Below are 27118 nucleotides of genomic sequence, written 5' to 3'. Positions count from 1 at the left end.
CTGTCAGAAAAAACATGCTCTTTATTAGCATGGGTTTATATCAAAGTTTTGATAATTCCCAGTGATGTAATCCTATGGGCTTTTCCTTATGCTGTAAGAAAGAAAATTTTTAGCTGTCACTTTGTCTAGTCATTAACAAAATTCTTTCAAGTGTTGGGATTCCCACTGAAACCAATTTAAATTTCTTTTACAAGATTTCCCTGAAGCTTGCTTTCAGGTGTGACATGACAGCTGTATTGCTTTCATGTTTACTCGGAAGCCAGCGCTAGATCAGTGTGGACTTTTCAGGCTAGAAAACAGCCAGCACAGTATTCTCCCAGCCCAGGTGCAAGGATATGAATAGGATTCTTTATCTTACTGATCACATTTATATGCTGCCTTTCTTCATTAGAGCAAAAGGTGCCGTGAATCCCAGGTGATCTCCAGTCCAGGCACTGACCAGACCTTGGACCTGCTTAGCTTCAGCAATGGGGTTGCATCATGGTCCTTCAGGCTGAAGGTGGACCACCAATGCTGGTCACTAGAGCTGCACTGTGCTCTGCACTTTTTGGACCCCCAAAATACTCCCCCCTCCACAAAGGGCTAGGCCCCCAGGAGCTGGCATCCCTGACTGTATCTCTCTTCCAGCCTACCAAAATGGCATGGCCTCTGCCTGGAGTTCTGGCTCTATCCTTCTCCTTCCCAAGAACCCTTGCAACTCCTCCCAGCTATCTGCTCGCTCCCAATGCCTTTTCCAGCCCTCTATTTTTCAAAAAAGAGCACATTTCCCCTGTGCAACATCATGCCTCCTGTAACCTCTACCTCTCAATTCTGCTATTGTCTTCTGATAATTAACACACTGGGGAGGACAGCACCTGCATGGTCAATTGCTCTTTAATGGCCCGGTAGGGGGAGTGGGTGTTGTTGTGATTTAAACCACTGAGCCTCTTAGGCTTGTCGATCGGAAGGTCAGTGATTTGAATCCATGCAACGGGGTGAGCTCCTGTTGCTCTACCCCAGCTCCTGTCAACCTAGCAGATCGGAGCATACTAGCGCAAGTAGATAAATAGGTATTGCTTTGGCAGGAAGGTAAACAGCATTTCCGTGCACTCTGGTACTTGTCACAGTGTCCTATTGTGCCAGAAGCAGTTTAGTCATGCTTGCCACATGACCTGGAAAGCTGTCTGTGGACAAATGCCGGCTCCCTCGGCTTGAAGCGAGATGAGGACCACACACCTTTGACTGGACCTAACTGTCAAGGGGTCCTTCACATTTACACAATGGCCCGGTACTTAGTTCTCCTTGTGCTCTTAACAGCATCACTATCCGTGATCTGAACATGGGATCTAGTTCAGCCTGTATGTTAAATCTACCGCTTGGCATCTTCCCTTCATTGCTTCAAATATCAGCAAAATTCTACTCCCTTTACTGATTTATAACATTGAATAACTCTCACAGCTATGGGTGCCCTTGCATCCTCAACCTCTGTTACCCCAGATCTGTAACAGTTATTTTTGGCTTTAAGATGTTGCTTAACCCACTTTTATTGGACCAAGACGTGTAATGTCAAATTGTCACTCACTCAGTAGGTTTTCTTTTGTGTCAATCATTAACTGTGCTGGGCCTAATGGGAAAATCTCACCTTTCCCCAGACCTCTTAAAAACTTTCATGGAGTGCTGGAACATGCATATTTGCAACCCCATACTTTCTCTCTGCTCTGCCTGTTCCTGGAAAGGGGGGAGGGGAGTCAGCTATATTACTAGAAAATTGCTGAAATATTCTTATGGATGCTTATTACAACAAGAATTAGTTTGGGAAAGCGATAGACAACTGTTGCAGGAATTCTCTCAAACTTGCACCACTATCATAAAGCTTTTGTTGTTGTCAGGAATGTGATGTGGGATACTGAATGAAGAAAACGGATCCAGAATTCAGCATCCTGAGCATCACAGCTTTATTTTACCTTTAATGCTACTAATTCTCAAAATTTGAAGATATACCTGAAAGTGTGAGTGCAATGCCAGGTAAACTCTCAAACGTTAGAATAGGTATTATGCACTGAACACATTTTTCAGACCCTGATAGTAATTGTGGTGCACTGACAGCTTACAATAGCACAGTACAGAGGAAGCATAATCTCATTTGTCCCAATGGCTTGTAATGACCTTCAGGATGATGCTAGACACTGCTCTTTACAAAGACGAATGATTAATTCAAACTCAGCTCATACCACCCAGTGCCCATATTTTGAAATAAATCTTCAAGACTCACTAACTACTTTAACTTAATGTGATATTTTTTTTTACTTGCCGATAGTCTATTTACAAGAGTTGACAAGCAGAGAAAATGTGTGGCCGATGAGTGTCAGACTTCAAAACTGCAATTAGTTATTGACATGCAAGCTGGCACATCACCAGCAAAGGGAGCTTGCCATTATAAACCAGCCAACATAAACTTGAACAACTTTCTCTTGATTAATTCTCAAGGACTTGGCAAAAAAAGTCTCAGAACTTCTTACCCAATGTCAACACAAATATTAGTTAAGCAATTGTCCATGTTAGTTTGAGGCAATTACCAACCTCATGACCCCCCATAAAAACAACAAACACAAAACTGTTGAAAGATTGATTGATTGAATTTCTAACATGTGTTGACATTGCATGGTTTCCTAAAAAAAAAAGCCCCATGAACACACACCACCACCACAACCAACGTTAATTTTACTTGTTGCTCCTTAAACTAGTGAGAAATATTTTGTGTTTTAAATAATAATTTAATACAATTAAATTAAAGTTAAATTAAATTACTATTTAGGGGATATGTAACTTTTAAGGTAGTCTGGACTGCAAGATTCAGGTGCAATCTCAAGTCCACCCTAAAATTTGACCTTGTATGAATAATTTGCAGTGCACTCAGTTTTATTCTCTTTATGAACTGATTTAGTGGATATGGTCATTTTGTTTTCTTTTTTCTCAACAAGGTTTTGTTTTTCATACAATGCAATAACAAAATTAATATTTAAAAAGCATTATTATTTTTTATTTATATGCCACCCATCTGACTGGGTAACATCAACCATTAAAAACATCCCTGAACACGGCTGCCTTCAGATGTCTTCTAAAAGTCAACTGGTAGTTTATCTCCTTGAAATCTGACAGGAGGGTGTTCCACAGGGCAAGGCCCTCCGCCTAGTTCCCTGTAGCTGATGCAAATACATCGCCATCACCAGTGTGATCAGAAGATGTGTTGGGAGTGGGCGTCATCCTCCTTCCATCTCACATGTTCATTTTGCTAAATTTGGTTGAGTGGAAATGACCACCTGGGTGCCACATAGAAGCATCAGGGTGTTGTTGCATGGCATGCTAATTTAGATCCTAGGTCAGTCACCTAAGGTTGCCATAAGAGACCATGAGAGGAGCCCTCCTGGATCAGACCCAAGGCCCATCTAGTTCATCCTCTTTGTCCGCACTTGTTATTGCCAGCAATAAGTATCCAGAGGCATATGGCTTCTGACAATGGAGATGAAATATAGCAACCTCAAATGGGAATAAATCAGCCAGAATCCTAGAATTGTACAGTTTGAAGTAACCCTGAGGTTACTAGTCCAACCCCCTGCAATGCAGGAAAAATCATATTGACTACATTGTAATTTACTTCAGAGTAAGCATGGGATTGTACTGTAACTTTGCCCTGCTATTTAACTATCAAAGCCAACGTATGAAAAGACACAGAAAGACCTAGTTTTGCTTCAATAGTAACAGAAATAGGACACGTAAACAATCCTTCCCTTTGTCTCCATTTAACAGTCAAAATGATATCTATTGCATTTGGTAATATAATAATTGTGCCATAAATGTGTTAAACCTAAGTATGTTGCAACTAAGGATGGGAGCTCTAGTTCATGAAAGCTTATGCTTTAAATAAAATTTGTTAGCATTTAAGACTGCTTCAGTGCATTAAGGAATTTGAAGGAAAACTCAAGAGATAACTATTCTCACACTCAGCATAAATGTCAAAAATAATAATATAGCATGGGAGACATCATAGCAATAGCAGGATCAGTTCACATCCTAATTGCACCCATGGCCTTGTTCATTATTTAATCTTCATAAGGATTATATGGAGGGATGTAGGAGAGGATTTTAGAATTTAAAAGGTGATTTTCTATATATTTTTAAAACAAATAAATGGTTCTTTTCACCAAAAGCAAGGACATGTTTCAAAACAAAGCCTAGTGGCTTTTTCTTGTCCTATATCCAGATTGCAATATTTTGCCTGAAGGATCATATGACAGAATAAGTAAACATATAGAGTATTAGGAGAATACTGCAATGCAAAAAAGGATGTTAAATTGCTCATCCAAGGGAGTGACATAAGTAATACTGACATAATTTCTAAGTAGCAAAGCAAAACTAGGTCAAATCACATTGACCTATCTAACGTAAGAAGCCATTCCCCCCCCCCCCCCGTTAGAATTCACTATGTAGATTGTGGCTGCAGGCATTAATGTCCTCTGTTATCGATGTGTATAATGTTGTCGCTCTCCTTTAATATCTTATCACCATATTGGTTTAATCAAACCAAACACAACCACAGCCCACTTTTTAGCATTTTTAACTGTAGAATAAATCCTCAGCTGAATTGCTTTGTTTGACTTCTTTCATCACAATACAAAACATAACATTAAAAACCCTTTTAATAAAGGGTTTAACCCATTTTTTTAAACCATAAATCTCAAAGTGAAATTAATGCAGTGAATGGGTTTCATAGGTCTGATACACATTAAAGTTGCATCATTTACCACTGTCTCTGACATTGCCACCCCACCTCCCCAATTATTAACATTGCTTTTAAAAGGAAGGGATAAACTGATTAATTGGTCTAGCAAAAGCAGACTAGTTTGGGCATTGTGAACTGAAATCAGGGCCCAAGAGGGAGGTGGACCAGAATGCACATATCTTGGGATAATCACCCCAGAGCCTACCATTTGTTTAACTGTTCAAGACAAGAAAGCAAAGGTTGAAGTGAAGCTCATGGAGAATCAGCAGCCCATGGCAAGATCAGGCATTCTTGGTTCACCTCTCTTTCACCTAGGATAAGTGACTGTGTCAACAATAGGAGGGCAGCATTCTCTAGTAAGTGGAGTTCACATTCCATAGAGAAATTGACTGGCCTTTGAATGACCTAGGACAGCTAGCAAGTGAGCACAGCTGCAGCACCCTGGAAATTTTTTGAATGAGAGATTGTCATCTCAGGACAAAAGCCCTGGGATAGCAGTTTTCACCTACCATTGTGCACAAAGGCTTCTTGAGGTTCAACAAGGTGAGACATAAATGGAAGATGCTGCTCTTTATTTCGCAAGTTTTCAATGACTGTCATGCAAGGACGTACTGTCTTGTAAGCACATTTGCGTAGTAACCAGCCAAATGTTGCCTACATTCTAGCAGTGCGATTCAGTTCTCCTTTACACACACAATACTGTGTATAAAGCTAGATTTTCCTGTCCTAGCTGTGTGTGTGTGTGTGTGTGTGTGTGTGTGTGTGTGTGTGTGTTGTCTTCTCATGTTGCATATGTAATTCCTGACCAACTGCCTGGGTTTTCTAATGCTGATTCTCAAACTTTGTCATAGTGAGTCTAACTAAGATTGTCATCCTTATGCCTTTCATAGTCAGCTGCTATTGCGTAGAAACTGTATAGCTTGAAGATACTGTCAACTTCAACTTCAGCTAGAAGCTTCCCTTTACAGGAGGGATGTATAATGGCTCTGATTTAGTGTTTTACTCTCTGTTCTTATTATATCTGTTGGTGGGCTCCTTTATGGAGCCAGAAGGTGGACTATAAATATTTTAGGGCAGACCAACAGAAATTTTTAAACAGATAACCTTTGTTTGAGGTCACTTCCAACTCTACAACTCTGTGATTTAGTTGCAAGTATTACATAGCAAACTACTTAATGCTGAGTCAAATTGGGGCTCCATCTGTCTTAATATTACCTACTCTTACAGTGACCCTCCAATGGTACCTTCTCAGAATTGAGAACCAAGGCATGCTTGTCTGCCTAAGGAAAGAGGGACTATCACCTTCAAAGCCAGTCTGTTACATTGTAAGATAACACATAACCATTATGAAATTCTTCCTAATATTTAATTGAAATCCCCATTCTTATACTATAAACCTGTTGTTTTTGGTTCTACACTCTGGTGCAACTGGAAACATATTTGCTCCATCAACTACGTCAAAACCCTGCAAATTTTAAATATTGCCTTTTAATAGTCTTATATCCGGACTTTCATCATAGGACCTGATCTCCACCATCTTTGTTTTCTTCCTCTGAACCCCACTGAAACTCAGTGTCACTCACTAACAAATAAGGATTCAGCTGTCAACAGGAAAGAAACCACTCAGGTTTGTTCCCCAGTTATGATGAAATCAAGTTTGAAAAGAGCCACAGCAGGAAACAAAAATGCCTCCCTTTTTTGTGCAGGCAGGCCAGAAGATGGATTGCAAAATAACAAAAGCCCACAGACTGCCCAATAAAAGTAATACATGGGAATAGCAAAAATAAATTGTCCACAGATGGATAGTCCATATTGCACTGTGCCTAGAAGTAATCTCCTCACACTTTCAATGTAATATTGTAAGATGTTCTAAGGCAGAAGTCAAGTATAGTTTAAAAAGAGAGCTTAAAGCTTGTTTTTCAGCAGCACTACAAACCTCTCTCCACAACTGAACTGCCAGGTGAGCAAATCAAGCACTGAGTAAAGCCCCTCAAAACTCATCGCTCCCACTGTGGTCTCAATCTAGAGCCACCCACAGCATAGCTGTCAACTTTCCCCTTTTTTAAAGGGAAATCCTATTCGGAATAAAGGAATTTCCCTTAAAAAAATGGGAAACGTTGACAGCTATGACCCACAGCAACTTTTTAAAACAGCAAGAGACTGGATCATGGATTTTCCAATGTTGCTTCTACCGGGACCCTTGCTCTCCATCACAAAGCACTGGCTCTATACTGTACTGACTAATACTGATGCTTTAAAAATTTGACGATTTTGATGCTTTAAAATGAGTATGCCAACAGTGTTTAAACATCTAAGCTATGTTCTTTGGGCACTGATTTTTATTTTTTATTTCCAGGCACCTTCCAATGAAATAATAGGACACTTTAAAATTCTATTTAAATAGCAAACAATCGAATGACTGAAACAACACAAGCAGTAAAATAATCAAGCTCAAAAACGGCAAAGGAATTCATGGGCACAAGACGACAGCAGGGCTTTCACCTTTAAAAATATTTACCCTACAGCGCATCATACCATAGTGATCTCCAGAAAGGGTAGCCTTGTTAGTCTTCTGCAGCAAAAACAACCAAGAGTCTTGTGGCACCTTAAAAACTAAAGTTGAGATCCAACATAACAGGGCCTTTCTGGCTTTTCCTCCCCCAGGCTGCATATGCTCAACATCTCTTCCAGAGGGTTGGAATGGAGGTGAGAAACTAGAAGTCCCATCACGCTAGCGGAAATCCTTTTGTGCAAGCAGGCAGGCGTAATTGGACCTCACTCTAACAAATTCATTATGGCTTGGCCACTGTGATTCACAAAGTCACAACTGGACACTCTATGTGGGGCCTGGCCCAGCAGTTGCAGCTGGTGCAGAATACTGTGGCCAGGCGGCTAAGTGGCACACCCGGATGTGTTGAGGGAACTGCACTGGATCCCGGCTGCCTACAGGGCCATGCAAAAGGTCTTCTAAGTAACACAAAGCCCCGAACAACTTGGGACTAGGTTACCCAAAGGATCAAGCTGCCTACGCCTGCATAGACCTGTAAGATCACACAGATGATCATCTGGGGAAATTTTGCTTGTGGCACCAAACCCTATAGAATGCCACAGGGCAGTGACTCAAAAACAGGGAGTTTACTCTCCCATTGCCCCTGCGCTCTGGAATGCCCTTCCCGTCCATCATTCATAAACCATCATTCATCAGTTGTTTCAGGTATCTTGCAAAGACTTAATGCTGTTGTACAATGAATTTCTAGTTTTATAATGCTGCTTTAATGTTGTTGTTTTTTAGTACAGCTTACAGAGTAAGTAGTCTGGAAATGATTTAAGATGAGATCAATAAGGTTTTATAGACTCAATACCACTTTATCTGATCAAATGAGCTTGTGTTCATGGACGCTTATGCCATGGTGGGGAACCTCAGCCCCAGGCGATAGTCCTCCAGCATTCTCTATCTGGCCCCAGGGGCAGTGCCTAAGCCACACTCCTCACCAACCTCCTCAAGAACGTTTGTCCTGCCGGAATGTGTCCGAACTGTGATGATGCCTCTGGCCTGCCAGGATGGATGATGCAAAGATGTGTCTCAGAAAAACCACTTTGATGTGGCCTAATGGACAAAGTGAGAGGCACATAAGTTGCTTGGTCTTTTTTGCCTCTGGCCCCACTGGCACCTGGAAGGCTGCCCATGAGACGATGTGGTCCTCAGAGTGGAAAAGGTCTCTGACCCTTGCTCATAATTTTTTAGTCTTCAAGTTGCCAGAAATCTCTTAGTGTGCATACTGCAATGGATATGAATCCCACAGATAAACCATGTACAGTACATTATTTTCTACAGTCCCTCTGGGCCAGATACTTTCAGATATATTTTATTGAGGATTTTAAATTGATGTTGCTATTTGAATTTTCTTGTAACATGATGGCTAGTGTTCAAAGGACAGGGATTGACCAACTGAAGCAATTATCATAGATTATTCTCTACTCAAAAACCAAGTTTGGGTGTAATATCAAGCTATAGTTAACCACATGCATGAACTTGAGACTTTGTGCACAATGGTAGGTGAAAACTGCTATCCCAGGGCTTTTGTCCTGAGATGACAATCTCTCATTCAAAAAGAGACTAGAACACAACTGTTTTCTGGCTTAAACTAACCACATTTTGATGTTGTGTTTGAATAGGGAACTTTAGTTACTTTAAACTATGGTTTATTTGCTTGTGGCTCGCTTCTATAAACCATTGTTTAAACTTCTCAAATGTAACAACAAACTAGTTAATTTGAACTGTAGGTGCTTCCATCTTCTTTCCTGTATGCACCCAAGGCTTGGCCAGGCTCATTCAGGTTGTACTAAAAGATGGTTTAGTGTTAAATCCAAATTGGGCCATAGGGTTAAATGGGAATTAATAGTGCCTTGAGTAAGTATATGTATGAGGCAGCACTTCGAATGGTAGTTTTTAACCAACACATTAATTTGTATTTTGATTACAATCTCTGGAATGATGATTTAACCTGAATCCAAAAATCCATGCCTTGCATTTATAGCATCCTACTGTCACAAAGACGCAGGTGGTGCTGTGGGTTAAAGCCTCAGCGCCTAGGACTTGCCGATCGAAAGGTCGGCGGTTCGAATCCCTGCGGCGGGGTGCGCTCCCGCTGCTCGGTCCCAGCGCCTGCCAACCTAGCAGTTCGAAAGCACCTCCAGGTGCAAGTAGATAAATAGGGACCGCTTACCAGCGGGAAGGTAAACGGCGTTTCCGTGTGCGGCTCTGGCTCGCCAGAGCAGCGATGTCACGCTGGCCACGTGACCCGGAAGTGTCTCCGGACAGCGCTGGCCCCTGGCCTCTTGAGTGAGATGGGCGCACAACCCCAGAGTCTGTCAAGACTGGCCCGTACGGGCAGGGGTACCTTTACCTTTACCTTTACTGTCACAAAAGCTTTCTGCTGGCAGAACAACTAAAAGTCTATTGGGGATCATCTGGAGCCATACAACTAAATAATTTAAAAGCATATAAAAGCATATAAAATATGTATATTTAGTCAGGACGCAAGAAGATATATGCACCAACCCATTTTGCACCAATCCATTTTGCAATATAATTATGGAATTAAAACTATACAAACCAACCATATTATTGAGCATTTCTATGGATGACTAATACAGAAAGTGGCGTTCCCTTTCATTCCTTCCCATGGCTTTGCCTTAAAAGGATTTGGAGGAAGCAATTCAATTTCAAGTCTGACCTCTACAGGCAGGTAATAGGAATAGGTACTTTATTTTCACAAGTTTAAGAAAGCATGTACAGTACAGAAATGCTTGTGGATTTGCAGAAAGCTGTTCTTCCAACCTAACCCTCCCTGCCTATGCCATTATCATGACCTCTCAGTTTGATTTCAGTGCAATACTTAAAGCCTCCACAAATGTTAACCCATTTAATTTTATGAAAGGGTCATTTTTTTAAAAAAAAAATCAAGTCCCATATTTCTTTCTGCTTTCCTTTTGCACCAAAGCAAACCCTTTGTAGTTACAGAAACATATTTTGCTTTTAAATTGGTAACATAAATGTGCATTTTCCTCCCAGAACGCATGTTTTTAAATAGCCTGATTGTTACCACCTTTTTGTAATCATAACCAACTATTCTAACAAACTATCCTTTGTTGGGTGATTGAGTCTCCCCTGTTCCCACAAACCTACAGCACATGTTGCCATAGTTACTCTGCATGTCTATTTACCACACAAGTGATCAAAGAAAGCAGACAACACACACATACACAAAAACCTTTCCCAGACTTCCTACTGGGTAATGTCCAGCCACTAATTAACTGATACACAGCCTATGGACTCCATCTACTTTTTCTTCCCTTATTATCCATCAAATACAACAGCAACATTCTCAGACACGAAGTACATTTTTCTTTCAGTCAGAGAAGCAGTACAAAAGGATGGGGAAACTCTCACTAAAAGCTGAGGTCAACCCTTTAAAGGCGATTTTCTTCTTCTAGCAATAATTAAGCTATGGAATAGAAACAGTTCAGTAGGGAAACGGGAGGATATTAAAAGAATATACACAAAAGGGGGCAGACAATTGTAGGGGTGTGTGTAGTTAGGTTGTGTTCTTAGGCACACCTGTCTGTAAGGCCCAGTACACTTCATACGATTTCTGCTAGCCACCCATAGAACTAAGTTAAGCTAAGCTAAGTGCTAAATTTTAGATGAATTTCTTCCTAATCCCCCACCTCCCCTCTCTGTTCAGTTCTCAGAATATTCTAGTCCTAAATACATCCACTTGCTAACAACCAAATTTTCTTCTATCTACTTGGAATCAGAGTGCTGGCTGGCTTCTTCCCACTTTCTGTCAAAGTCCATCGCAAAATACTGCTGAAATGCATCTCCAGTGCTGAAGGAGTTTGTAGAAGGTGGTGGGGATTTGTGAAAGCAAGCTACTTCCAACTTGCAATGAAATATTGTACCTAGTGTATAAGGTAAAGAGTTAGGGAGTCTTTAGAAGATCCCACACTGCCCTCTCCAGTTTTCAAGTAAACCGCTCCTGCTAGCATCCTTACTAAGCTTTGCGAATTCTTAACCCAAAGTTTGTGCTTTTAAATCTGTAACCTGCTTTTCCTCAAAAATGACACGGAAGATAAATATTAAAACAGAATATAATCCTGAAAGAGGCACAGAGTTAACTGAGCATGCTATACGTGCTGCTTCAACTGCAGAAAACATCCTCCTGCCATTTCCTTGCATGACAAAAAGCAGGTTAGAGATTAGATGACCGCGTGGAAGCCTGACACATCTTCAAAGGAGCAAAAGTAGTTTTTCAAATGCCACATAGGTAGTTGAGTTTTCCATCACTGCCCACAGAGATATCATTCCTCCTATGTTTACAGTTATTTCTGTAATAAATGTTGGTTCTTGCAACCTTTCATAGCACAGCATACTCATAACACATCAATCAATATTTTTAATATATTTAATGACTCGTGGCTTGCTTTTCCAATAATGTCCCAGGCAGTTGTTTAATCAAGGCTATATAGTTAGTTCTCTATAGAACCTCCTGGCTTGCTTCTGCTTTAGTGAAGGCTGAATCTTATCAGTATGGCTGGCAGCATATTACATTTCTGTAGCTAATTCTTGCTCTTCCAGACAGCACCCAGACACAGATCTATGCCTTTCTGTCATTCTTGAGAATTTATATTTTGCATTGGTCAAGATCATTTATCAGGGCAATATAGGGCCTCCGTTGCATAGTATGACACATCACTGTGCCTGAAAGTTAATAAATCCAAACTGTAGCATCATTGTTATGAGAAACTGGCTGGAAGATAACAGATAGCCTGTTTTTGTCCAAGTGTCATTTTATTTATTATACTTTTAATTTAAATTCAGAATTAGTTTTCAGTTTTCTCACATCTCTGGCTTTTGGTCACATTCATCTCATTGTATTGAACTCTCAGTTTTTGAATCCCTGTTAGTTCTTCAGCTCTGCAAACCTCCAATAAACATTAGAAAAAATGTCAGTCTCTGTCTGGATGTGCATGAACTGTTCCATCTGCTGAAGAATGCTAGCTGATTGATCTGCTGGTTTGATGGAATTTTGTTCAGTACACGAAGATAAACAGATATTTCACTAAAGGCTACTAAAAGAAGAAATAGGGCACAGAAATGTGACCATCACAGTTCACTTCTAAGGCTGGTACACACCAAAGTTCAGTTAACCATACTTTGATACCACCACAGTTTTACTTCTGAGTAAACATGCTTAGGACTGCGTTGCACACATTTACGCAGAAGTAATTCATGTTCTGAACGAGATCCCTAGAAACTGTACTCAGGACTCCCAACATAGGATTGGAGCACACACAACCCATAGAACATTAGGGTGTGTGTGTTTACTTCCAAGTACAGAGCAAGTAAAAACGTAAGTCTCAGGAGCCCTCTCTTGACAGCCTTAATAAGGAACTAATTTAAGTGGAGTATCCGCACTGCTGATTCAGAACAGGATCTGTTTCCTATACTGCAATCTTAAGATACAGGAGCACGCTGTGGTGCTGCAAAAATATATAACCAGAATCCCTAATACATGCAACTGACTCCTGCTCAGACATGTGCACTGCAAATACACATCAAGATTCTCACGGCGCATGCCAGAAGTGCAAATTACACAATCAGATGAAACACTTCATATCCCTTTGCCATTCTGAGACCACTCTTGGGTCTTGTAATGCGAGATACGGCTCTAAGTGACAGGCATAGAAGGGACAGGTGCATCCGTGACTAGGATGTTAATGAAGGAGGACATAAGGAGGGTCGTAAAGTGCCTCTTTTTGCACAATTGACAAATACGAGCAATGTCAAGTGTACACAGGAAAGATACAATAGCTGTTCAGAATAGCTAAATTATCACCAGGCCAAAACAAACAAAAAACCAACCCTGAGCAGGGGAGTTAAGTGTATATTGAGGTGGACAAGTCTAATGAGGCAAAAAACATCTCGCTTGTTTCCTTTTGTGCTCATCAATACCACTTATGTGCATTTTTCATTACCACCATGAACCATTTCTTTTTAAACATCTTCCCTTCCTTATTACATTTTTGTTTGCCTCCCTCTCTCTCAAAGCCATACTTTGCACATTTGTCATTTGCTTTTTAAAGGTCGCCTGGAACTTCATTTTAACCAGAAGTACCTTAACTCAACATTTATGTAGAACGGAGTCCTGACTACTTTCAAAAGAGTACATATGAAATCTTTTAAAAAGTATCTTTAAGCTTCTTTCTTGAAAACTTCTCTTAGCCAAGCTCCCTCTGGTGGTTATAATGAATCCCAGGATGCTCCAGGCACTGCGCGGAAAATGATCTGATTGAGCACAAGTAAATAAATTGCTTTCCTACAAGGCGAGCCAGCTCCACAAGTAGGCATCTCAAGGGAAGCAATCTTCCCAGAATTTCCCTCTCATTCTTGTTTGTGAAATTACTCTGATCACCATTAAAATACTCCTCCAATCTTATTTTCTGAAAATGGGAAGAATATGAGTTTTATTGTCCATACAGGTGCAAACTGTCTCTTCTCTTTACTCTTCCTCATTACAGAGTTAAGCAGATTCACAGTGCAATCCTAACAGTGCCTAAGCAACTCCTGCTGAATGCAATGGGACTTACTCCCAGCTAAGTGGGGTTTAGGATTGCAGCCTCTGTCTTTCTCTCCACCCCCCTCCACCTGCAAACAAAAAATAACTTCCAGGTATTGGCATCGTCCCAGTCAGTTGTTAATTAAATATGTAATTATCAAATAGGAATCTTTAAAGAACAGGGTTTCCCCTCCCCCAAAATGAAAACTGTAAGAAACAACAAAAATCTGCCATGGCGCATTATTATATATATATAATCATTCAAAAATCATCAACCATTTATCTGTCAGTACTGGAAACTTCACAAATTACAACAGACTCTTTTGTTAGCGCCTACATGTGCTAAACTGGAACGTGAATAGATTGCATTTCCCTTCGTTTAATAAATAAAACAATTGCAAGAGCTTAACGAGCAAAAGGTGTTGAAATATTAAAATAGTGACGTTTGGGTAGAAATGCTATATACGCTCAGCATTTGATGGCATGCTTGCAGGAGCCCAGCAACTTATGCTACTGTGGATTGTCACGAACAAAAGGTAGGAGCGCAATAGATGCGATGCCACCCATTTAAAGCTGAGCAAACTGGAGCTGACAAAGCAAATCCCGGGGAAGGGATCCTTTGCCATCACCCCCCCCCCCTTTTTCAAAACAGATCGCCCTTGCCAATGACGTCACCAACTACCAGCTTTTTTGTGGGGGGGGGGATGTGGAATCCAGAAGGCAAAACTTGCAAAATCAGCTTCCAACTCAAAACGACCCACAGCTCTACAGAATCAAGTAATTAAATGCGGAGGATCAGCACCACCCAGTTCCCGTAACCCACCTCTCTGGGTTTCCCCCTTCGCTTCCTGCCTCCAGAGCAGCTTTTGCCGCGTGTGTCTTACCTGCCTCATGTTTAGAATCCCATTATCCATCCAGCCAGAAACGGGAGAGTTTCAGGAGGAAACGAAATCCCATGCGCAGTTCCCAACAAGCCGGCAACTTTCCGCCTCCCTGCTCCTTCCGTATGTCCCCCGCTCGAGAGAGCGCGCGCTCGTCAAGACAATGTCAAGTTTCTCCACCTTGTTGTGCCCTCTCCCTGCTAGCCTATTGCAAGTCAGGAGAAGCGAGCCAACTGTCCGCCGAGCTCCTATTTCAAATCACAGCTCAGATATGCCGTAGTTGGCTGAATTAGGCCATGAAATAGCCTCACCAATCAGGAGAAGGGGGAGGGAGGAATCACACATAAAGGGCTGCCTACACGAGGATTAGGAAAGCTTTCAAGGATTTAAGAGGCTGAAAAGCAGCTGGAAACAGTGTCTCAGGCTACAAAGGGGGAAGTCAATTTGTGGTATGAGAGATTATTTTCATTCTTATCTAACTTCTCCGTGTCCACTCTTAACCTGAAAGGCTCCTGGGATACGCCAATGAAATATTTGATTAAAAATAAAATGCTAAGCTGAAACTCAAGTGACAATCTCTCTCCTACATAACTGTGGCTAGGAAAGGTGGAATTGCTTAACAAGCTCGAACAATGTTAATAAGAATGTGCATTGCATTTGCATAGATACACCCTTCCCCGATAGCGATGCAGAGTGCTACACAAAAGAACGGGCACGTTTTACGACTGTAAAGTTTTCACCAGCAGATGATATACTTTCTCATATCCAGGATTCATACTAAATGGCAATAGCCTTGAGTAGCATTTTTAAAAGGTGTTTTAAAAAGAAAGGAACGAAAGTAATGCCCATAATTTATCCCCACATCTGTAGCAATAGATTCACACATTAAACAATCTAGAGAAAATTACTAGGGGATTTTATGCCCTTCTTGAAATGGGGTCTGTCTGCTCATTTTGTTTAGTCTCTCTGACCCCTGCTTTGAAGCTGAGCCTAGTATATGGCCTTTGGGTTGTTTACACTGTTCTTTTTTTAAAAAAGAAGAAGAGTGCACATAAATGTACACATTTAAACAAAAGTACTAAAACCCTCATCTCCCTTTTTACACTTCTCAGCTTTTAAGATCAGCTAAGAAATAGGCTGTTACGGTTCCACTCTAAATGGAAATCTGTCTTTTGATCTCTAGGTACAATCAAGCAAAACCGAAGTCTGAATAAAGGCTCATAATCATGGATTTGCTACAGCAATGACTGTACTTATCTAGCTGAGTAGTAAATCACTACCCAGAAAATGCCTCACAAGTCAGAAATCTCTTGCAGCTGAACAAAAATGTGTTAGAAGTATACTGTCAACACTGAAATACCAGAGCCCAATAAATCTATTCCCTTTCTCTCTCTCTTTTTCAAGGTGCCTAAGCATGCAAAAATATGGAGAAACCCAGACAATTTATTAGTATTCCTATATATTATCCAGATTTCTGGGTGGGTGAGAAGATATTATGAAACTTTCCTGTTTACTAAGATTTTGACAGATGACACACAAGCTTACCACTCACAGCACAATATTTGACTCTGATAACATGGACATAACATGGATTTCCAGAGATGTAGGGTCAGGTTTGATATCCTGCAATAAAAGCCACTGTAAGAGCGTAAGAACATAAAAAGAAGCCTCCTGGATCAGGCCAAAAGTTCACCTAATCCAGCATTCTGTTCCTACAGTTGCAAACAAGATGACTACAGGAATCCCAGAAACTGAACTTGAGCACAACTCTCCCACTTGTGTTCCCTCATCGACTGGTACCCAGAGGCGTAAAGGCAAAGGGACCCCTGACCATTAGGTCCAGTCATAGACGACTCTGGGGTTGTGGTGCTCAACTCGCTTTACTGGCCAAGGGAGCCGGCATACAGCTTCTGGGTCATGTGGCCAGCATGTCTAAGCCGCTTCTGGTGAACCAGAGCTGCGCACGGAAATGCCATTTACCTTCTCGCTGGAGCGGTACCTATTTATCTACTTGCACTAAGTGCTTTCAAACTGCTAGGTTGGCAGGAGCAGGGACGAACGACGGGAGCTCACCCTGTCGCGGGGATTCAAACTGCCGACCTTCTGATCAGCAAGCCCTAGGCTCTGTGGTTTAACCCACAGCACCACCCGAGTCCCACCCAGAGGCATACTAAGACCTAAATGGCCTCAGCCTTGTTTATCTGAAGGAGTGTCTCCACCATCGTTCAGAATGGACACTGAGGTCTAGTTCCAAGGGGCTACTGGCAGTTCCCTCCCTGCAAGAATTGTGAATGCTCAAGTTCAAAAAATAGCAATCATATCATGCTGATTTACAAGATGAACAGGGCAAATCAAGAGTCCCAGGCCTTGTCAGGAGTTACTGACTCTTTCAGCACATTTCCACCAGAGATTCCTGCCCCAGCTTTAAGAGTCTGAAGTGAGCACAGGGGTGGCTTTCTGAGGACTAATCATTTGAACAGGCTCTTAGTGAAAAGGGGCAGGCAGGGAGGGGCAGCAGCCCCCCCCATCAATAAAATTCAATAGATACATAGCAAACTGAGGTTCTACTCCCCCTAACAAAAGGCCTGCCTCCCCTAACAAAAATCCTGGCTACACCCATGTGTGTTTACCAGTCTTATTACTCTTCCTGCCACAAACTTATAATGCTGCCTTTCAAGGAACAGGGAGACTAGGAGCTGATGGAGTTAAAAGAGAATCTTTACATTAAACAGATACTCTTATTCCAAGAACACATAATCTGTAGCACCTTCCAACCTGAGAACGACTTGAAGAAAGCTGTTCTTCCTCTTTTTTGCCCCCTCTTAGGAAAAATGGACTTCCCTTCCTTTCATGCAGTCAGAACAGAAATAAAATTCTCTAGAGAAAACTAGAGCCTTTGAGATGACATGTGTATCCTATTTTCTTCATGGGTCCTCTGCCTTTACTTTTCCCTCCTTCTTGCCTTTTCACTGTGCTGTATCCATTAAGGTTCACTGAACTTTGGAAAGCTGCAAGCTATTGCATGTCATGCAGGGTAAAACTGCTGAGGCAGCTATTTTTATGTGGCCAACCAAGTCTCAGCACTTTGATGCGACAGTATTTAGATGTAGGTGGCATACTTGAAAGCATACATTTAACCATTATAATTACTCTGTTTATCCTTGGTTGCAGAAGGAAACATATCTATAATATACTTGCATGTGCCTAATCATCAGTATTAGTCACCACTATTTTTCCATGTTAAAATTACCATTCACTGATGTCAATAATGGAGTAGTTCTAAGAGGTTGGGGGTAAAAGATGTGGGTTTGCGTCAGCAGTTGTTCAACAGTAAAACACCTGGTGTCAGTGAAGTTAACGTTCTATTCAAATAAACCAAAACAGCACAAGGCTAGTAATCACTGCAACTCTCCCCAGTAGGTCTTTCCTCAGTGAGGCAGTTGCGAGGACTGAAGGTCCCCGTCTTCCCACTGCTCTCCCCTGGGGTCCTCATTCAGCAGCCTAGGGCTTCTTTGCCTGGCCTCTCTTTGTTCTGCCTTCTTCATTTCTCTGCATGTTCTGGGAGAGCAAAGTTGGGGAGCTAGTCACAGCAGGTGGGAGAGACTCCCTTCTTCCGCAGCCTGCCTCATCTCTGTCTCCTGCTACCCCCTCCTCTCCTGTCTCCGAGTCTGGACTGCCCTCTGCCACAGCTCTTCCTGCTCACTAAACCCTGTTACCTCTTTACAGTTTCCTACCACTCCTCTGCATCCAGCCAATCCCGGACAGCTGGAGGGAATTATAAAATTAGATGAGAATGTGGCAGATCCACTGCCTGCTGCGGCTGCCACTACTCAGTGATTACTTAACTATACAGGTATTTCTGTCTTTCCTGCCTGGTGCTTATGCATTACTCAGGGTGGCCTTACGGCAATTTAAATGTGGCAATGTTGTAAAATAAAAGACATTAGAAATGTCTGACAAAGGTGGACACCGCCGATAAAGCATTACTTTTACAACAGCTGCTTAGCACACAAAAGTTTGCCAGGATGTCTTTGCCACCTGGCAAAAGGCAGCCAGAGAGGGAGCATCCATGCTTTATGGAACAAGGTGTTCCAAAATATTGGTGCAGTGAGTGTTTCTGACATTGTTTCAGTTCCCTCACACAGGATTTTCTTTCTTTTACCCAGCAGATTGGCTGTATCCTTCCTCTGCCCTCTTTTTCTATTGAGACTGCCAACTAAAGGATCAATCATGGAAAATTCACAGAATCGTATTGGATGGGTGACATTTTATTGTCCTTCTCCAAAACTTAAGCTTTCACAGTGCCCTCTTATGGTCAAATTCATGTCTGACAATTCTTAGAAGAAGGATTTGTTATTTTTTTCTTCGCAGCTCAGAATTTAAGTTTACTTTCACAAGGGGGACTTAACTACAGACTGATGGAGGATAAATATACCTCTGTGGTGGCTTCACTGGAAATAATTGTGTAAATTCTCCTTTAGAATTGGAAGAAATTGTGCTATTTATTTATTCATCCATTCACTATATTCAGCTAGCCAGTGCACAAAGCAATACAACGTTAATTAAAAATACAATATAAAGCAATGCAAAATTAATTGAAATAAACTGAAACACAATTTAAAACTGAGAGGGCCAGGCTGTGAAGCGTACATTGTTTAAATGGCCTAGGATAATAGAAAAGTCTTCAGCTGGTTGTTTGTATTTAACAAAACTTATATACCACTTGGTTGTAACAAAACCTCTAAGTGGAGATGATTTCCTAGTATACCAAGTACTACATATGCTTTGATATGTGCTTTGTGTGCAGGCTTTAGTGACAAGAGCACCTCTGTACTCAACAAGCAGAGCTGTCCCTTCATTAAAATGAATGAGGATGCCCTTGTGCATAAGGGGCATTGTGCACAGCAGATTTTGCCTGCCAAGGAGCTGCTGGATCTGGGCCTTATCAAACAGGACCTTGAATTCAGTAGATTGCAGCAGGGGCTTAACTTATGATTTATCAAGGTTTCGTTGAATTGCTTTCCAAAATAACACGGTTGTTGTCATAGGGCTAGGGAAATGGAGATGAGAATTTCCAATTCTCAGGGCAGCCACTAAAGCAAAAAGCACAACCACCATAAATTAGCACTTAAGGATCAGAGGAGAATCTTGCCTCCCCCTCCTGAGCTATACCAGATGTATAACGACTGGAGCTCAGGATGTGAGAGTGGGGAGCGAGAATTTTTTTCACCTGACTTACATTTGTTCCATTTCATATTTTTAAAAGAAAGTGTGTGTTTTAAAAGCGTTTAAAAGGTGGGGAGGAAGGAGGGGAAACAGAAATATCTCCACTGACCATTCTACTTACATCTAGTGACTTAAAAAAAAAAAAGCCATTTGCATTTCTACCATTGAAACCAGACTGAATGAAATACATTATAAACTTACTTTATTCTCTTCATCTGTGATTTTGGAAATAGCACCCTGAAGAAGACAAGGATATTCTTGCTGCAGTCCTATATCTACTTACCCACTGAATGCGCTCATTTGACTTCTGAGTAGATATGCACAAGACTGCATTCTCATTTCTCAAGCAGCAATAATATGAGCAGAATATGTATGTTGTTTCAAAAGAGAAGATAATTAATATTTGAACTATAATTTGAAAGCATGATGAGGGCATGGATTTTGTAAGGAGATTAAAATAAAACTTGGACAAATGTAACCCATAAAGTAACAGAATGTTCCTAAATGGGTTAGGGGGAGTTAAGTGACACTCACTGCTTCCAATGCCCTGCTGGCTCTCTTCAGCTAGGGTGGGAGTTGGAGACAGGTTTTCTTAACTTACGGTAACTTAAGCAAAATCGGCTGTTCCTAAAATTGGGAGCCTATGGAATCTTACTAAATTAAAATTTAAGTTCACTATTCAGTATTGGCATCTGCCTGTCTCGAAAGAGAATGCAGTGTACCTCTGGGAGTGAAGTCAAACTGCTGTGTTAGCAGCATGGAAGTGACCTTTCTGGGGTGCAAGCCTGGGCAGCGTTTTATGGAAGTTCTGGGCTGCCCTGATGACAACCCCCCTTTCAACCTCGCTGACGTGGTCCAAAGGAAAGCAGAGCAATATGTTTGGCACCAGTTGGGACTTCAGGAATTGCTGGAAGGAGCCACCAACCATCTTAGGGAATTCACTCTGGATCTGTATAGGGTTTACTCCTTAGCCTTCCCCCCACTCCACTCCCAAAGATATCCCACAAGGCAGCGGAGGTTTGGAATCAGAGTTTCCCTTCTCTTAGATGGGCCACCGTTCCAGGTTGATGAGCCCCATCTGCCTCACACTTCTCTCTACAGCAACCTTTCTCAACCTGTGTGTCCCCAGATGTTGTTGAACTACAACTCCCATCACCCCGAGCTAGCAAGGCCAGAGCTCAGGGATGATGGGAGTTGTAGTCCAACAACATCTGGGGACACATAGGTTGAGAACCGCTGCTCTACAGCATGTACAGAAACTGCCTTCTTGACCATCTGACCCACTATTGGTCTTATCCGCTTAATCTGCCAGAGCCTGCCTTTGCATGCAGGATAAGTCCCTAATTCACTGAGGGTTTGAGATCCATCAGATACCCATCTGGTTTAGCCAGCCAGCCAAAGCTGTTCCTGGGGTGTGGTCACTGTCACATGCTGACAGATTCTAGGAGCCACATGTGAGAGCTGAGTGCAAGGGTGGACACCAAAGGTGGACAAACTACCCTAGAAGGAGCATGACGTGTCCTTCACCAGAGGTACTACCTCTGTCCTAACATCCCAAGGTTGCAAATACATAAGAGCACCAGAAATATAGCACTTGAGCTCATTCACACTTGAACCAATGGTTTCTTGGAATGACAACACAAGAATACAGTCCTGAAATCATGTCTGAAAATACATGAAGTATGGTTGAATGTGTGGGAGTGGTCCTAGGATGATCAATATTAATTTACACAATGCTATTCCAATCTGTTTACCTAACATTACTGAGAAAAGTTCTTTCCCTACTTACATTAATGCATCTATTTTCTTTAAAAATAAATCTGTGCTGGTACCAGCAAAAAAATATTTTTGGCATTTTTATTAAAAGGTTTTTAACACATGGAAGTGTTGGCTACATTTCCTTTCATTGCCTGTGTTTCTCTGGACAGATATCCAATCCTTTAGATTCCAGAGTCTGGTTAAAATTCATGTGGATTAAATTAGGCACAGGAAGTTTCTGATATTATATCCCCACAGCGTAATGAAATGGAGTGCATTAAATTTAAGCAAACCAATAAAAACATACACAACATGATAGAGTTCAAACCATATTGCCTAATCTCATGGTTTCCAAAGGGTGAGAAAAGCCATTTCATGTCACCCTAGGTCTTTGCTAATAGATGTGTAGGTATTAAGCAAAAGTAAAGAATAAAAACAGGCCATTCTTAAAATGATTAGGATAAACAGAAATGAAAAAAGAGGGGGGCACAGAAAATACACTGGAAATATTACTATTCCTCAAGGAATCTAAAATTATCATGAGGGTCTCTCTTGCTTTCCCCTTCACCTGAAGTCCTAACATGTACAGTCCTATCAAACAAATAAAAAGGTTTTCATAGTAAGACTTAATAGTAAGAACACGTTCACAAATAGGCTTCCTCATCTGACAGAATAACAAGAAAATCAAGAAATGCCATTGCATCCCCTTATAACTTCAAGCAATCCTGGAAAAGGAGGAAGTGTAGTATTTTTGTTTTATTGTGTTCTCAGGCTAATAAACTGGCAGTGCCTTTTGCAACAAAAACATTCAACATCCTGCTCTGCTTAATTTGTTTTGAAATACTAGGAAATAGTGGTACAGACAATCCAGGCTATAGGTGCAACTTCCAAACTGTGGGAAAATGGCTTTGTTCCAGGCAGTTTACTCTTTTCCTGAGCCCTTCACCCATCTAGACATCCCATAGTTTGGTCACCCATTGTGGCAGTTGGATCCATGTCCCAGCACAGTGGACAAGTACGACACATGATAGAAGGGACATGTAAACTTTGGATAGTACGGTAGTCATCCAGTCATCTATTTTTTCTCATCTACTTGGTCAAACCACCAACATCGAACTCCCATTCTCTATTATGTAAAAGCAATTCTTGTTTTTATGCCCAGCTTTGAGGAACACCAGGGGTGGGGAGGCAGGGAGAAGAAATTCAACACCAGCAGCAACATAGATTTTGATTTTACAACCACATAATATTGCAAATCAACCTATTTTAATAACCTGAGGATGAAGTATTTTAATTTCCTTCACCAGGCTTCGTCATATCATCATCATCATTCTTATCATCATCATAACCTAAGTAACTAAGAAACTTGCTCAGAATTCTACCATCTCTGTTCTTTTTTCCTTTTACAGCTGCTCTTCCCACACTGCTTAATAAACTTTCTGTTCCCAAGAATAGACATCTTTAGCAAGCCTGATCTTGCATTCCTTGTATCAACAAAACTCTTTATTGACTGACCTCTGTGTGCATTATGAGGGCACCCTCAAGACGAGGCATACACAATCTTGTGTGCCTTTCTGTGAATGTGTAAACATGCACATTTAAACAATCTGCCTTTCCGCCCCCCTTCACAGGACTTATCAACAGATCCAGTGAATGGGACAGTTACTACAATGCAAGAAGTACGTGATCATCCCTAATGCACAAGGATAAGAAATAGCACCGTAACAATGCAAAGCATTATAATCTTCCAGTGTGAATAGAGTGCAAATTATTTCACCTGTACAGTATACTACCCAACATTATTATAAGCAGGACACCACAGAACAAAAAAGAGGTGGTTGGTAATGGGGAGGAGGAAGCAGATCTTAGAAAAGTAACTTGTCATACTGCAACAACATAAAATTAAGCAATTATAGCCATACCTCATTGATTTCAATAGGCATCCACCTTCATATAAATGCCTTTGGCTTAGCTGCTGAGAAGATTGTTAGGATATTTCTCCACTACATTTACAAATGAAGGTAGGTCAGGAGGAAGAAAGAGGCCAAAATGCTACTGCAGGCGCACAAGGGTTTATGGCACAGCCAGTAAAAATTTCAAGTAGAGATAAATGATGTTTGGAGATCCAAGCCAGAATCAGTTGCTATGCTTTAGAGTTTAGGATATGATGGAGCTTGTTGCTGTTAACTACTTTCAAAAAGTGGAAGATAAAGCAGGTAAATGTTTTCAAGTTAGGTATCCAAATCTACCAGACTCATTCATTCATGAGCTAGTTGCTTAAGCTATTACAATCTGGAACACATTTTTATGAATCCTCAAATATATACATATACTCTGTGTGTGTGTGTGTGTGTGTGTGTGTGTGTGTGTGTATGTGTATATATATATATATATATATATATATATATATATCTCCATCCCTTCCTCCCATAAATTCAGGGTGGTGTAGATATCATTACATCATTTATTCTCACCAAAATAATAATAATAAAAGATAGAAATGTTTGGTAGAAAAAGACACTTGTCCCATGTTACACAGCCACCTTACGACCAAACAGAGATCCACACTACAGTGAGGTTGCCATCATTTGAATCCAAACATTATGGGCTTGGGGGTGCAGAGATCATAGGCAACTGGGGGTGAACTTGGGAGAAGGGAGGGGAAACCTAGCATTTTCAATAAGACTTTATTCATTGTGTAGGCAGGGAAATAAGCCCAGTCATTTTTGGTGGGTTTGGGGATAGAATCCACGATGCAGAATGCATCTTTTGCCTTCCATTTCCTTATTCCATTTCCTTATTTTAATCTAGGAACATAAACACCTTAAATGGAGTCAGAGCATCAGCTCATCTAGCCTGGTGTTGCCCATATGGTGTTTGTACATACTGCTAAGCCAAAGCATGGCTTGGTAAATGAACATGGAATTTCCTGGAGAGACAACATTCTCCAGTCCTTTTAGTTCAGTGTAGCATGGCAGGGTCATCAAAACCTGGGATCATACTTAAGCTCATTAACCACAGTCTATAGGCAAAGTTTGGCTTACAATGCTGTGTGAACTAGACCACTGACAATCCTCCAGTTAAACGTTATATAAAGTCAAGCTTTATATAAACAGAGAAATACAAATATTTGTGTGCAAAAATGAATGTACAGTTGAAACTTTGTGTGAGGTATGAAATCACTAGTCAGTATCTCCTATTTGCAATATTAGATACGGTAAGTAACCTGGTGCCCTTTACCATTTGTAAACTACTTTGAGGTTTCCTTTACAATCAAGTGGCACATTTTGTTAAAGAAAATGAATAAATATATTTACAGGGCTGTTGTAAACGTTTTTAGGGCAATGTGAAGAACACATTAAATCATTTAATAGTTGCTAAGGATTCTTAATGGAGCAGGAACCAGCAAGCCACTCCTGTATATTCTAAATAATGTCATATCATTCCCTGTTGTGCTGTTATCCACCTCAAATTCTAAGGACTACTTTTAAAACTATTGTGGCATTTTGATGCACATTTCATTAAGAAGTTGCTGTTTTTCAAGCACATTCATATCCCTTGGTACAGAGGTTGCTATAGTTACTATATTCTATATGACACCATATACTAAGCAGATGTACGAAGCCTATGTGCATATCCATTTTCATTATAAATTAATTCTTTAACTACTGGCTCCAAAAGGCTCCACTCTCTTCTTCTCCCCACCCTTGAAAGAATTTCCAGAACTTTTAGGTCTTCTTTCTGAATGTCACTTTTTAACATTGCTTATCCATTAAGTCAAGGGAGAATTCTGTGGCTTCTTTTGTACGTAGAAAAAAAGTAGGGAAGCTAGTGAACTCATTATCAAGAGAGTTTATAATTAAATTGAAGAATGAGTGAATCACTGGCTGCACTGAAAAAGCTCCTTCTTTTTCCAAAGGGTTTAATGAATCATAGAAAGATGTTTACAAGGCCCTATTCTGAACAAAGTGCTCCATGTTAGCATGGCAATGGACCATGTCACTTTTAATAGCTTGAACCTTTCTTCTTCTCTTTCTAAACGAACCATTATGGCTGTTCTATGTTGCTCATCCAACCAACAACTGATTCACCTGGTTTGCATTTTAAATCGCTGGACCTGAAGGTGATATTTAGGAAATCTACTGTCAGACGTGCAAACTGTGAGGAAAGAAAAAATGTCACACTAAATCATGACAGATTAATACGGTATTATTCATGGGCATATGCTTTCATACCGTTGGAAAGTCATGCTTAAGTAAGTTGCTTTTACACTAACAATATGTGGCAATTGTTCTCCTTGCCATCGTTAGGAGCCATTGAAGCTACATGCTTTTCAGTCCCATTGATTTTAAATAGAAGGGGAATTTGAGTAGGAAATGGGGTTTCATATGTGGGTTTAGAACATGGGTAGGCAAACTAAGGCCCAGGGGCCGGATGTGGCCCAATCACCTTCTAAATCCAGCACGTGGACGGTCCGGGAATGTGTGTTTTTACATGAGTAGAATGTGTGCTTTTATTTAAAATGTATCTCTGGGTTATTTGTGGGGCACAGGAATTGGTTCATTTTATTTTTTTCAAAATCTAGTCCGCCCCCCCCCCCAAGGTCTGAGGGACAGTGCACCATCCCCCTGCTGAAAAAAATTGCTGACTCTTGGTTTAGATGCAGTTGTTCAAATGTTGGCTTGGTCCTCTGGCGAATAACCACCTCCTAAATCCTGCTGAGCTTGCACTGACCAGACCAGATGGTCTGGGTATCATCTGCTTCCCCCTTCTATTTTTATTTCTTAAAAAAAAAAATCCCTCTCATCATTTACATGGGAAGAAAATAACTACACCAACTCCCCAACCGCCATAGTTTCTCTCCCATGTGGTGTGTCTGGGGAATGGAAGGCCTCTCTCAATCTGCTCCTGCGTGCCCCTTTTCTTCTCAGATACATTAGGAGTTATGATGGTGGAGCTTTCCACCACTCCACTCAGGAGGTCTCCAGCAGTGGACCTTCTTCTCCACCAATGGACCTCCCGCTCCACTGGCAGAGATGGAGATACTCAATATTCTTCATTCACACCCCCCCCCCGGGAGCTTTGGATTGCTCTCTGTGTCAATAAAAATGTGTATTTTATTAGGTTTGTTAAAAATATGAACAAAAAATTTTGCTTAATCTCTGTCAGTCTCTACTGAGTAATTAGTACCTGTAGCATTCATTTCATACATTTATTCTGTTATGAATATTAACTGGCATTGATCCCCTTAAATAATTATTTTGCAAGTATAGTCATCCATCAATATTCAAAGGATCATTTTCCAAATTTGTGCAAAATAATTGCACAGCATATCCTAAAATGGGACAGGTTTCATGTTAAACAAATTACTT

The 27118-nt window shown here is 40.9% G+C and overlaps 1 protein-coding gene across 4 annotated transcripts in view; it reads right to left on the bottom strand.

The window, feature by feature from the left end:
* MID1 (midline 1) overlaps positions 1-27118 on the bottom strand; it is a 277703-nt gene that overhangs the window by 90798 nt on the left and 159787 nt on the right. For 2 of the 4 annotated variants that reach the window (XM_079972691.1, XM_079972695.1), the window contains exon 1: positions 14766-15025. The exons of the other annotated variants lie outside the window; for them this stretch is intronic. The gene's annotated coding sequence lies outside the window, so the exon portion shown is untranslated. Of the gene's footprint in view, positions 1-14765; positions 15026-27118 lie in introns of those variants that run through there. 4 annotated transcript variants of the gene reach the window in all.

The sequence above is a fragment of the Podarcis cretensis genome, assembly GCF_951804945.1.
Source record: "Podarcis cretensis genome assembly, chromosome: 4".
Classification (NCBI taxonomy): domain Eukaryota; kingdom Metazoa; phylum Chordata; class Lepidosauria; order Squamata; family Lacertidae; genus Podarcis; species Podarcis cretensis.
The sequence above is the reverse complement of the archived record's forward strand: the minus strand, read 5'-3'. Positions and strand labels throughout refer to the sequence as shown.